The following is a 13,954-nucleotide window of genomic DNA, read 5'->3' on the forward strand; positions in this document are numbered from 1 at the left end:
AAGACTAATGACAAAATTTTGACGGATCTTTGATAGTTTAGTTTCAAGATTATTGCCTCAAGGTAGTATGGCGTGATATGCTCCTCACGCCGCAGACCATAGACAAATCTCAAAGCGTAATTCTGAGACCGCTGGAGCATATTCGCCTGAATCACAGTCATGTCACTGATCAATGAGTTCAATCAAAGTCAAATAGAATAAATATAGACTGTCGAAGGAAGGTTCCGGTGCGTTCTAGGAGAGCCGTGTAGTTACGGCGCACACTGCTGCAGGCGAGGAGCGCAGGAGCCGTATTCTACCAGCAGACGCTGCAGCGGTGAGCGTGGTAACTACACGATACTCCTAGCGGTGGGTGCCGGAACATATGCTAACCGCAGCACTGCTGCCGATCTATATTTATTTTATTTGTCTATGATTCAATGGAATAACAATTATTGATATTGTCTGATGTATCCTAATTCAAGTTGTCCTCTAGGGATTATTTTGAAAACTTAATATTAGATATGTGGGGTTTCAAATCAAAACTATTTTTATGAAAAAAGAAGATATTTTTAAAGAGTTTTATTATTTTTTGTACTAATCTTATAGATTCACCAATAGATATGTTTCTTAAGTTTGTTTTATTTTTTTTTTATATCGTCACTTTAATTGTTCTTTGTAGAAAGGTATTGTAAAATTAAAGCATATTATGCATTTTTACCGTAGATGGAAAACATTCTGCCTTTTGATTACCTATCAAATTACATCTTAACTCGATATATACTTATTGAAATCAGTTACTTAACAAATTTACAAATCCATTTTATCATGGCTGATTCTAAATAGATACAACTGCTGTTTCATAACATTTCAAAAGTTATCTATACAATTCCTACTACGTGAAAAACAATACCTTTCTAAAAAGTTCGTTATATAGAGTTTGTTAGCCCTTTGAGCCTTCCTGACAAATTAAAAAAGGATTGGTATTTAATACGCACTGGCAGTGTAAACTATTGTTGTGTAAATAAATTATTTCTAACTTCAGTAATTTTATGTTATTAACAGCATTATATTTTACCCATATACATTGTTTGAAATTTAGAAAGTGAATTATGATCTACAGTTACTCTCCAACTTTGTTTTGTGGCTTGAAGGGTTTTTGAAGCATGTTTATTTTATATTCTTTAATAATGTGTCAATTATCATTTAACTGAGTTTACGTTGAAGTATTCTTTGCATTTATGATTGTGTGTTTGGTTTTTGTGCAATAAGTTTAATGTGTTTAATGCCCAAGTCTACTTCTTGGGTCAGAATAAGAGAAATATCCAGTTTTATACATTTAATATGGTTTTATTAAGACTAAGACTGAATAAAACGTGTGTTGTTTATGAATATTTGTATGCTTTATTTTGAAAAACACACATTTTAACTAATAGAGGTTTTAGGTTACAATGTTATCTTTTAAACATGGTTAGTAGAACCTCAATAGCTCGATACTTTGTGGACAGTGTTTCCATTTGGGGGTCCGCGGGGGGTTGGGGGGGAGGGGGGCATGGAATACTCCCCAGGATTAGGGGTCCGGAGCCCCCAGGAAATGTTGGTATTTTAATGTGCTATAATGCAGTTTATACCACCTCTGAAGGTTTTAATGTAGAGAATAGTCTAAGTGTAACCCACTAAGAGTTGTGTATTTTGCCCGTGGTAACGGCAAAATAATGACTGAATATGAATGGAACGGAATCATCGTCATAATATTTGGCGATTGCGGCAAAGTTCTGATCATCGTCTCGCGCTATCACAGCAAAAGCGGTAACTTTCCAAACGCGCGATCTTTGCAAAAGTGTCTGGTATCGGTATTGGAATCGACTTTTGACGATTCTCTACGCCGATAAGTTATCAATATCTAGTATCGGTGGTATCGAGAATTGGTATCAAGAAACAATACATCCGTAATATAACAAAAATGTCAAGGAGGCCCCATCCATGGATACGCAACTGTTTGTGGACTAAGGGAGTGTCGAACTATCAAAATGTCAATTTATTGGTAGTTTTGACATATACACACGAGAAGTATTTAAAACGTGAGATAAAGCAAACAAATTTAGTGAATATAACCTATAAAACTTGACAAAAATAAACAAACTTATCAACTTATCTTATCTCTACCGTACATTCTTTGGCTTCTTACTTTATAAAATAGTTTGTTATATTGAAATGCTCTTTCAATCAATCAATCAATTTTCTTTATTGAGATTTCTTTAAGCAATACAGTAGTGTCATATATATAGATTTTAATTTTCATCTTGCTTGACAATTTTGATCAAAGAATTCCTTTAGTGAGTAGAATGGTTGATCCATAAGCCAGTCTTTGAGTTTCCTATTTACTTTGGATATTAGAAAAAATGTAAATTAATGGAATAGTTCCAAGTATTGAGAAGGTTAGAAGGCTTTAATTTTTGACCTTGGCAAAACCGACATTGGCCGCTGCCGACATGGTCATTACAGCACGTGTTTAACTATCAAGTGTCAAAGTATCCAGATTCTACTCTACTACTTACTGGTAGGTATAACTTATTTATTTTTTTATATTTGTAACTTGATTTTCTTGTCCAAATGGGCCTAATCACTGTATAGCTGGGTTTTCCTAGGCACGAACGTGGATAGCGGAGTCCGCAATCCTTTTGTTTTAGATAAGTCGATGGGACTGTTTTTCTAGAAGTGGACCACCAATGGATCAGCGGATAATCTTAACTCTTAGGTAAATCCAGCTTTAGTACAACTTATAAGAAAAACAAGGAGTAAGTTGGTATTGTTCATAAAAAACAGGTGCAGTGGAACTGCTAGTTGGTTGCGTCTTGTTTAAGGTTTTTTTTTTCAATATTGTAGGTTTAAGCCTCTTCTATAGGGACCATCCACAAAATGTTCACTAAGTCCTGAGTAATGAGTGGTTTTTATCTTATAAACATACCGGTGATCATCTTATAGTTTTTGTTTTTGGTTTTCAACTTCTTTCCTATACGAATGGGACTCTAAATTGAAGTTATTTGTTACAGAGTAAAGAATTTTTACATTTTAACTAAAGCTTTGAGCGTTGGACCTTGTTTTACGGCTATGACTAAGAGCCCTTGTTTCCCTGCAATTTTTTGTCTTTACCATCAAATAAACAGGTCCAGCTAAATTTATTGTGAATGTATACTGTAAATTATCGTGATGCTCAGTAGCAAGGGAGATTTGGCATGCTCATAATACTGGCATCTTATGAAAATTCTAACTAAGTTTGAGAAATGTGTTTAAGGGGCACTTTCAATAAAGTTGAGCTAGGAGATTTGGCATTAGAACAAAGGGAAGAGAACATGACAGACCTCATAGTGTATTTATAGTTGCATGCAGGTAGAGTGTTATGTTCAACAATATGACACTCATGTATTTTACAAAGCAGAAACGTATTAGCTCCTCTCAACATGTTGGGTTTACTTTTACATGTACCTATATTTAGCTCCTGTTAGTCCTGTTGCCCTGTTGGGGTTCCTCTTGAGTATACCTATATACAGAACTATACCCAGCTTTGGCAGGCCCTGGTAAAATATTAGGCTGGGCTCCTCCGCTTGAAGTATGTTCAGGGGAGGAGCCTGGGCCCCTGATCTGAGTACAGTCCTGCCTATATACTATATCTATTGACTTAAGCTCCCACATAGGATACCGATTTCAAACAGGACTACAAACTGTTTGAGAATTGAGCTCTGCAGGATACAAAATGTTGAATACACACAGTTTTCAGATCTAGTTTATCTGGATGTCGTATGAATCATTGTGCGTATTATTGCTGGTCGCGCATTCGTTGATGTTCATATTTGTATTTCTATGTTATGGGAGCAAGCTGGGTGGGTCGCTGAGTGGTCATAGTGCTCGCCTAGTAATTAAAAGGTCGCCGGATCGATCCTGAGAAAAGTCAGTAGCTTTTTGATGGTTCGAAACTGGACCCAGCTGTTCCTGATCATTGGGCTTTAAATAAATGATCCTGACTAATGAAACCGCTGATCTTAGTCAGTAACAAAGCTACACAGGTCATCACACACCATTCTACACTCATCCTTCACTCATATTTGGGTTAAAATACGCACCTAGGTGGCGTACTCATCTCAATGATTGATAATTGATAAATTTAAAGCTGGTCTAGCAGAGCGCGGGACTTGGTTCTCAAGGTCCCCTGTTGAAATAACCAAATTCACCAATAGACATAGGTGTAACTATAGGATGACTCTTGGGGGGGGGGGGTTGTATGGAATACCCCTGAGGGATGGGGGGTCTGGTCTAATTTTGGAAGTTAGACCTGTCAACTCACATTTTAGGCTATTTAGAGACATTAATATAGATATTTTTACTGTGGAAAAAATTATAACTGTACAAAAATCGTGGTCAAAGAGGGGGGTTCAAACCCCTACCGGATACGCCACTGCCAATATAGATATCAAATTATAATGCTGCACCTCCATTATAATGGGGGGGGGCTCTAGGCCTAGCCTGAAGTATCGTGAAAAACAATTCCAAAAAATATTACTTAATTGTGTCTATTGACGGCAGTTCGTACTAATAAATTTACTCGAAGGCGAGAGGCTGGAAATGAACTAGCCATAGATAATACATACTTCCTATAACGTTTACAAAAGGTCGCCCCAAGACTATATTGATGGATGCAGGCAAGATATTGTACATTTTAACACCTTGGTACTCAAAACTATTTTGAGTGGCTGTATACTTATGCCTTAGTTAGTGTATACAGATTATCTTTTTATCCATAGTACAATAGTTGTGCACATCAGATATCTTTTCAAAGTGAGAAATGTTTACTTTTACATATAACTAACTTGCCAAAACATACAAAGATGGAAATGTGATTTAAAAACTATTACGGCTATTATTACGTAACTATAGTTTAAAAAGTTATCTGTTGAATGAATGGAAAGAAATGTGTTTTTTTTATAATTTAGAAGAGAAACATTTATTATATCGACATTGGTTGGCCTACGATAAAGAACATCAGAATCCAAATAAGGCTAAGAAGTGAGAAGTCTAAATGTAATATCTAAGGGAGTATGTTTTATCATAGATAAAACATGGTTTTATCTATGGTAATATACAAAGTCAACAAGTAAACGCTTTAAGTACATAATTTCAAACTTGCTGTCAATGGTTAAGTATAAACTTAATCTATGATCTATTTGTAGTAGTTCACCTTTCCCTGTCTCTATAAAAAAAATATTTCCTACCGCTATAAAAAGTGGTACACCTAACACCTGATTTGTGCTAGTGAAGGAAGATAATCGCCATTTTGGCTAGAGGTGGTCCGTTTTGCGTAAATTGCACGTGGTTAGTCGGCTTGAAATTTTGTTGTTATAATACGTCACTAGCTGTTGCCGCTACGTTTTAATTTTCCAGCGTTTCACGCCGGTAAGTTTGATTATACATTTAGTGCATAGCAATCGTTTGGTGATCTGTAAAACGCATACTTTTGAGACGTCTGTCGGTTACTGCGTACCTACTTTCTTAAAATGTCAACGGCCAGATGACCGTGGTTTTACGTAGACGCATATTTTGCGTTTGACAGTTTGTATTTAACATAAACAATTCACATGCATTACCTATATACGTTTTAGAAACACACTACTGACCATTGCATATGCATTTATTGAACCTTAATCCATAACTTAGGCTATATTGTTTGATTTCTATTTCAATTTAATGTGCTTAATTTCAAGAGCGTTAGGTCCTACTAGCCTATGCAGGGAGTGAGCACTTTGGTTGTCTGGCCCATCAATGACAGGTTGCAACATATCTTACTTAGTTGTTTTGTGACTGGACTCGTGCAAATATAATCTCATCCTTTCGTTGTTTGAAAGGGTGAGTTAGCCTACATAGGCTAGGTACTATTTCACTGAGACTGTTTATGAAATCATAGGCCTAAATTAATTTTTGAAATAGGCTAACATCTGTTTTAACATCAGTCTGACCAACATCCTAGTCTAATAGGCTTACAGACTAGGCATACCCTACTCGGTTGTTTACTTTTATAACATTTAACTTAGGTATTAGGCCTTATATTTTAAACAAGGGATGATTATGCTAAGTTTGATCTAGGCCTAGTTAACTTAGGCCTATTAGAAACTGATAAATTATATAATAATCTTAATATCGATTGAAAATAATTGTAATGTTTTATGACCCCCACCACTAAGTATCGCTGTTAGCGTCATCCTGTGAACACATGCCTTTTTTTTGCTCTGTTGTATCTGATAAGATACAGTGCGACTGGTCCTGTTAATTAGGAAGAAAATATAGGCTAAGTTTAAAGTACTAAAAAATATTTTAAAGGAAAAATGTATCTGAGAGATATAGGCGAGTGGTCGCGTTCAAACGTAGGTTCGACCGACAGAGGGTTAACCCTCCGACTGTTAAGCGTCGCGTAATTGACGCACAACACACCCGCCGGTGGTGTCATGTGTGGCTTTTGCGACACACAAACATCGTTTACGGCGAAGAGATTGGTATCGTTGTTTTTGGCAGGTTCTAAGCTTTCTCTTGATGTCTGTTTCTACTACCTACGCTTTTCATTTTCTAGTTCTGAAAATATTGTAGCAGACAGCTGACGTGTGTATTTGTAAACAACTTGGTTAACCTCGCACCGATGACTGATATGTGTTTTATTACGTTTATCACTGTTTTAGTTTTAAAAATAAAAAGTAGTGATATAGCCTACGTGGTGCATTATAAGAAGATTTAAGTGATTTTGAAGGGCTGGTTGATCCTGAAGAAGTAGGTACTGTAGTGATATTGATGTAAATTATCGGCCAGATTCCTAGCTGTGGTTAGGCTACGGTATGCATTCTTCGCTAACGCTAAATTTACAAAATCTGTTTTTCACCCATAACTTATTTATTTGCAAATTTACTTCCTTATGTTATTATATTTTTGTAATCCTTATAAAATTTAGAACAAAGTGGTGGTTTTAAAATTTTTGTAGACTTATTACCTAATTATAAAAATTTATTGAGCGCAAACATACCGGTAATTTTTTTTTCAGTTTATTTTATAATTTTTGAGAAATGTTACCCCCACAAAAATTGTTGAAATTTTTGTTTTGTAATGTTTTATATTAATTGAAGCCCATAAGTAATTTCCCAAACAAAATGATATGCTATCTAGGCTACCTATAAAACAGTAGGCCTATATAGCCTACTTTACATTGTTTTTAAGTTTCTAAGATACATTTTAATAAAATCCTGCAATTGCGCAATAAATGGGCGGACAATAATACCATTACTATAGACGCTTGGAGGGTTAACCTTGAAAGGCCCTAACTTAACCATCACTAACAGAGTTTGCTCTTTATTTCAGAAGTTCCGATTTACCTAAAACTTTCTAATAAACTGTTCCTTGACATCAACACTACAACTTTGTTAAATTTTTTGTCAACGAGGCTTCCTTTTATGACTAACTAGCTGTACCCGCGGGCTTTGCCCCGTTTAACTTCATATGTGAGCTCGTTCGCATGGCTCAATCACGTCCTGGTTGAAGTTCGTTCGCTACGCTCACTCACCTTTAGGTTGGAGCTCGTTCGCTGCGCTCACACGTCCTGGTTGAAGTTCGTTCGCTACGCTCACTCACCTTTACGGTTGGAGGTCGTTCGCTGCACTCAATTGCCTTCAGGTTAGCTCGTTCGCTACGCTACCTCGCCTCCGGGTTGAAGTTCGTTCGCTACGCTCACTTACCTTTTGGTTTCAAATTAGCTGTTGTCAAATATATAAAAAAAATAATAGTGCTGCACTCTGTTGGTAATCCTTGTAACTTTAATGCTATTGAACATCATAGAACAGAACCAACTTGTTTAATTGAAACAGCTGTTATGATTCATTAATTCCATTTAAATATGAGTACTCATCTATCTATCTATATATTAATAGGCAAGCATGTTTCTTTAAAACCTTTTTTCTCAGCTCGTGTGCATCGCAGGGAAAATCTACGCATACCTTTAGAAAGATATTTTCCTGTAGAAGTGCAGAATCCCTTTAAAAATTAAAATAGGCTCAAATATAAGCACAAAAAATGGATTTGAAATTTTAAAAAAATTTACATGGGCTTTATGGGTTGCCATGTTGGCGACGAAATAACAACAAAATATAAACAGAAAATCAAAACAAATGGAAGAAATCACAATCACATGTTTTATTTACAGCGTGGGGTGAAAATAGAGAAGCCTGTACATTGGATATTTTAGGTCGAGTTTCGACCACTGGACGACCACTAGTACTTATTTAATACGCAAGCAGGATTTTTGTGACAATTACTCCTCCGAAACTACTGAACCGATTGACATGTTTTTGGTGTCATTGTAAAGAGCGTAACGTGAAGTTGTGCAGGAAACTTTCTTTTTAGGTAAATAATTAGAGAGTGAGGCCCTGGGGCCCTTTAAAGTTTCGTATTTATCCATAAGATTAACATGGGAAACAAAATTTGTTATGAAACTCCAGCTGTTGTCAGAAATTAAAAGTGAAATATTTATTTATGGTATCCATGGTAACAAAGAACAAACCCACAAAATTTAAAAATGTAAACAATCAGAACTAACTGTCAAATTAATTTTGATTTCAAAATTCCACACAGCTGGTCCAAATATATTAAATACTGCATGATTATTAGAACAGGAACTGTATGGATCATAAACATAAATAAAATATGCCACTCGCCCGAATGTAAACATTTAACATTGATTAAATGGAACTACTGTCACGTCATTTGTTGACCGAGTCTGTCCAATATTTTTTAGCTGCTATTTTACATTTACAACAATATTTTACAGGAAATAATTGCTAGATAAACTCATGGATATAAGTAATAATTCAGATTCTACAATCATTGCTGTTGTTATTAAAACTGTGCATCCGCAGCAAACCAATATTTCCATTTACCTGGCTTAATTTCTACAAACATATTCCCTGAAAATGGTCATTGTTTCCTACATAAATAACAATAAGTTAATTTTAATATGAGTACCTAGGTTTGCTGCTACAGGGAAGGTAGGTGTGTTTTTGTTGAAATGTGGACAGCTTAGTATGATTGTTATTGGTTTGCAAATCCTAATTGCTCGAATTCGAGCAACATGTACACTAGTTAGGTTTTAACATGGGAAACTCCAGAGCCACTGGGGCGGACCCGGAGAGTCTGATCAGAATAAAAACCACTTAGTTTTCCTATTTAATGCCTAAAGAATCAGTGTACCAAATTTCAGCCTTTTAGGTAAGTGGGAAGTGGGGGAATTAGCGATGAGTGAGTGAGTCAGTCAGTCAGTCAGTCAGTGAGGGCTTTGCCTTTTATATATATATAGGCCTAGATTAGACCTTTTTAGCCTAAGTTATATCAGCAATAACTCCAACTAGTCCAACTCACTAGGGGACCGGTGGGAATTCAGGGTTTTGGGCGGGGGATAACAAAACGTCGTTTATCATCATGACATAATGGGTAATTTGACGGGAAAGCGGAGTGGAGTAATTTCCGCAGGGAAAATGGGATATCCTCCCAATAATCGGGACAACTAAATTAATCCCTAATTCAGGGAAATATGGTGTGTACCAACCTAAACTTTTGTCATTTTGGCACTGCTGTTTCACTTGTGTTGGCACTTCGCTATTGGTCACCCCACTGTTGATGGCTGATAAGTGGAGCAAGAGTGTTGTTGATTATCGTTAACTTTCATCCTAATGGCTTTATTTAGGCATGTGTGGGGAAGGGATGTCGGGGGTTATCCGGGCTGGTGGTTGCGTTTAACTGTTTGGAATTTATAGGTTAGATTAGGAGGTAACTAAAGTTTAGGTTAGTTTACCGGGTCGTATAATTATGTTACCTCCTACATCCACGTGTTATCACTATTGGAACATTGCAAGAATTTTTTAAATTGTCACCTCGTTGTTTAAGCCACAGTTTCTAATGATAAAACGATGTGGATGTTACATAAATAAACAGCCCGGTTAACAATACGATCCTAATGGGGGAAAATGTCTATCTACTCATTAAGCTTAAGTTTTATAAAAACTTACTTTTTCCCCAGACTCCAAAATCTTCTGTGCATGTTATAAATTATGTTTAAAAATCTAACTTCTCTAATCTAAGTTCACCTACCTCCAAAGAACTTAATGCAGTCACGAACCCGCATAACCCCTGACGCCCTTCACCATGTACCTATGCCTTTTCCAATGTAGAACAGATTTTTGAATATAGCCTACAGTTAATTAGGTTAGGTTTTGTTAGTTTAGAATAGTTTCAACTCATAAAACTTATTACAGTTATTACAACTATTACAGCAGGTTTGGTAAAGTTGTGTTATGAACAGTTTTAATTTTTAATTAAAGTGTTTGTTCCGCTAAGTTAAATGTTGTACGGAATAAAAGAGACTCATAGTTAAAATTTTGGCGCAATACTTCGGTGTTATAATCGGGAGGTTCGGGGATAAACAGTGGGATATTCTATGTAATCACCTAGGTGAATCTTGGGGTTTTTAGTTTGTGAGTTCTTTGTTAGCTCAGTAGTTTGGTTCAAAATGGCTGACGGTTGCGCAAGTACGGTGTGATGAGTGCGTAACTTAGTTATATTTTGTGTGCGTAAATTAGGTCCAAACATTGTGTCTCTGTAGGCCTACTGTCGCTTATATGGTGTTTCACATGGTGTTAGTAGCAGGGTGATTAATGTGGAGTTAGACAGCGGGAATGTTATGATTTGTGTTAGTCACTGTGTCGCAACTTGCTATCAAAGAAGACGTGCTCATAATGATCCTTGCGTGCCTGTTTTAGCTCTTATTTCGATAGCACTAAACTGTGTGGCGGGCAGATATGCACTCTTTTTTTTATTGTTGGTTCAGGATTTTAGTACCAAACACAATATATTATTCCTGGTGTGTGTTATTGTGTGAAAAATGAAAATAGTGTAGCTTATAACTTATTGGGTTCTAGAGAAACTGGGACTAGTAGCTTATAGATTTTCCGCTATTTATTAGCCTCCAGAACTTCATTTTATTCACTTTTTACACAATTTCACACTTCAGGAAGTGCGTTTAGGGTGAGTCCGACTTGTAAATATTTGCCCAGGGTTTTCCTCCAAAGCGTTAATGTTTATTGTCGCTGGCCGGCGGTTTCAAGAATAGGCCAACCCTGTAACTTACCTCTCGTCCCTCTTACTGGGAACCAATTTAACATCATTCCGCTCACACTGATTGAACTACCCCCGAACATTTCGCTCCCCTGTACTAACTTAAGTTAACCCTTTCAATATGAAGCTTGAGAGCCATGTAGAAGTTTAACGTCAGCGCTCACGCTACTAGTTAGGTTGCCGTAGTGTAGGCCTAGTTCGATATGTCACCTCTGTTGTTTTATTTGCTATAGGCTCAATCACGTCCTGGTTGAAGTTAGTTCGCTACCCTCACTCACCTAACATCACAGAATCAAATTGTTTAATTGAACCAGCTGTTAAGATTCTTTAATTCCATTTAAATTTGAGTAGGCCTACTCATAAGGTTAGGTTAACATGGGAAACCCCAGAGCCACTGGGGCGGAGCCCTTTTGACGGATCTGCACCAAACTTCGCACAAACCATCCTTGAATAATGCTTAATAATGCCTGAAAGTTTCATTACAATCTGTCGAGCGGTTTCGGAGTCAATAAAGGACAAACAAACATACATTGGATTTTATATATAACTTATAGATTTAATTTAGCCTTCACTTTTATTATAGAAACCTAACATAATGGATAAAAAACCTAACCTTCTTTGATCTATGGGTGTTAGATAAATTATTCTGGCCAAGGAAACAGCTGATCATCTTAGTGAGTAACCAAAGGTGATTTTATTCATTTGACACTCATCGGTCACTCACCTTCGCCTTATACACAGTCTTGTGTGTCGTAAGTTAGACATAATAAACTCTAAAATCTTTAAACCTGAATTATTGTATTGCTTAGTTGAATGTAACTTAGTTCTCAATTTCTATTTAGTCTTTCTCTGTGTGCATATCCAAAAACTTGATTAAAAATTTAGACTTCATGTTTATAAAATATGGGAAAATTATAAGTGTAAGCATATTGAATAATCGCCAGTGCTCATAGGGTCAATGGACTAAAAGTTAATTTTTCTGACGAACTTATGATTGGTTTCATAGGCTTAGTTCTATCAATAGCAGCTGTCTATTATCGCTCTAGAGTATATTTTATGGCTTTCTCTATCTTAACTTGTAGTGGAGGTGTTATTTGCTTGAAACTGTGATGGTTTGTTTGATTTAAGCTGTGTTATCTGGTTTGGAATTTCAGTTCATTAATCAAATATCTTTCTCTTTCTAAATAGTTTGCTTGACTATCTATGATAACTTTGTGATGCAACATGTGTGGATTGTTTTATTAAAATATTCAAATTTTGTAAGCGTATTGTGAGTCAGAGTAAACCATTGGGTTAGGTAGCCTACCTATTACCTACCATATTAACGTTTAAAACTGTCGGGTTAATGCAATTCAATGTTTTATTTAGGTAAATTAAACCCACACTCTGTTTTAAAGTCACAAAGCAAAGTGCATCAGTTGAATTTATTCCCCTCTTTACCCTCAACAAAAAGGCCCCCCCTTCCCAGATCTCATATTTTAAGTAGGCCTACCTACAGTAAGATGTGTTCGGAAATTAAGTTCCATATTGAATTTAAAAATTAAAGAGTTAGTTACAGATACAGCAACAAAGTGATTTATTGTACAAAATCGATAACTCTTACACTCAACTCCCGTGGTATTCCAGGCATTTGTATTTAGTGGTAGGCCTAACAAGTTTGAAGTAAAGCCCCTCCTCGTAGAACGCCGCCTATGTAGTCAACCATGATGTTACCCGTTCTTTCAGCTCTTCATTGCTGATTAAACGCTGACCGCGAAGGAAAGGCTTCAGATGCAGAAACGAATTAAAATCGCTTGGAGCGAGGTCGGGGCTGTGTGGAGGATGGTCAAACACTTCCCAGCCAAAACCTTGAAGAACTGTCTTCGTCACACTTTTCGGTGTGTGGTCAGGCATTGTTCTGAGAATGAAAACCATTCCTTTAAAGAGCATTCCTCAGCGCTTATTCTGTATTGCCCGGGGCAGTTTCCTGAGTGTCTCGCAATAAACATCTTTATTGATTGTTTACCCCAGTAAAAATCAATGAGCAAAATGCCTTTTCAGTCCCAGAAAACTGCACATGACCTTTTGAGGTGTCAAGATTCTTGTTAGTGTGCCTCTATTCCATTGATTGACATTTGGTTTCAGGTGTACAACGTACAACCCTAGTTTTGTCTTGCGTGGTTATCTGCGATAAAAATTCATCACCATTTCTGTCATAACGAGTAAAAAAAAATCAAGTGCACTGACCATTCGACGGGTTTTGTGCTGTTCACAGGCACCCAGCGTGCACAACGTTAATGAAAATCGAGTTTTTCAGATACATTCTCATAAATTAATGTGCGGTAAACTTGGGGAAATTGACATGCAAGAGCACTAATTGTAAACGTAAAACTTGTAAAAAGAAAAGTTAATTTCTTTCATCTTATCAACTGCATGAATCACTTCATCGTTCACCAGAGATGGATGTCCACTTTGTTCCTCACCATAGACTGTATCTAGTATCCCTTCTTTAACTATCGAACCCATCTTCTCACCATTGAATTACTCATCACATTTTCTCCTTAAACCTCACAGATTTGTCGAGGAGTATTAATCTTTAGCGTTTTGCATTAAGAAAACTAATCACCGATCGAACTTCCCAATTGGCGGGCTTCTCAATTAAAGCAGCTATTACTAACAAGTAAGAAGGGCTACGATGTAAACACAACATTAGCGAGATGAAAATGGCATAATTACTTTCCGATTGACATAGAGTAACTGCCGCTCATGCACTGAACTGCAATCGCAGCGCTACCGCTAAGTA

At 36.6% G+C, this 13,954-nt stretch overlaps 1 protein-coding gene across 3 annotated transcripts in view; it reads left to right on the top strand.

Moving 5' to 3' along the window:
• Positions 1-5,317: 5,317 nt before the first annotated feature.
• Positions 5,318-13,954, top strand: part of LOC128992365 (A-kinase anchor protein 1, mitochondrial-like) — a 71,400-nt gene continuing 62,763 nt past the window's right edge. For all 3 annotated transcript variants that reach the window (XM_054415915.1, XM_054415930.1, XM_054415938.1), the window contains exon 1: positions 5,318-5,427. The gene's annotated coding sequence lies outside the window, so the exon portion shown is untranslated. The remainder of the gene's footprint in view (positions 5,428-13,954) is intronic.

The sequence above is a fragment of the Macrosteles quadrilineatus genome, unplaced genomic scaffold (genome assembly GCF_028750875.1).
Source record: "Macrosteles quadrilineatus isolate MER2022 unplaced genomic scaffold, UCM_ALF_1.0 Scaffold_1__1_contigs__length_201487025, whole genome shotgun sequence".
Taxonomy (NCBI): Eukaryota; Metazoa; Arthropoda; class Insecta; order Hemiptera; family Cicadellidae; genus Macrosteles; species Macrosteles quadrilineatus.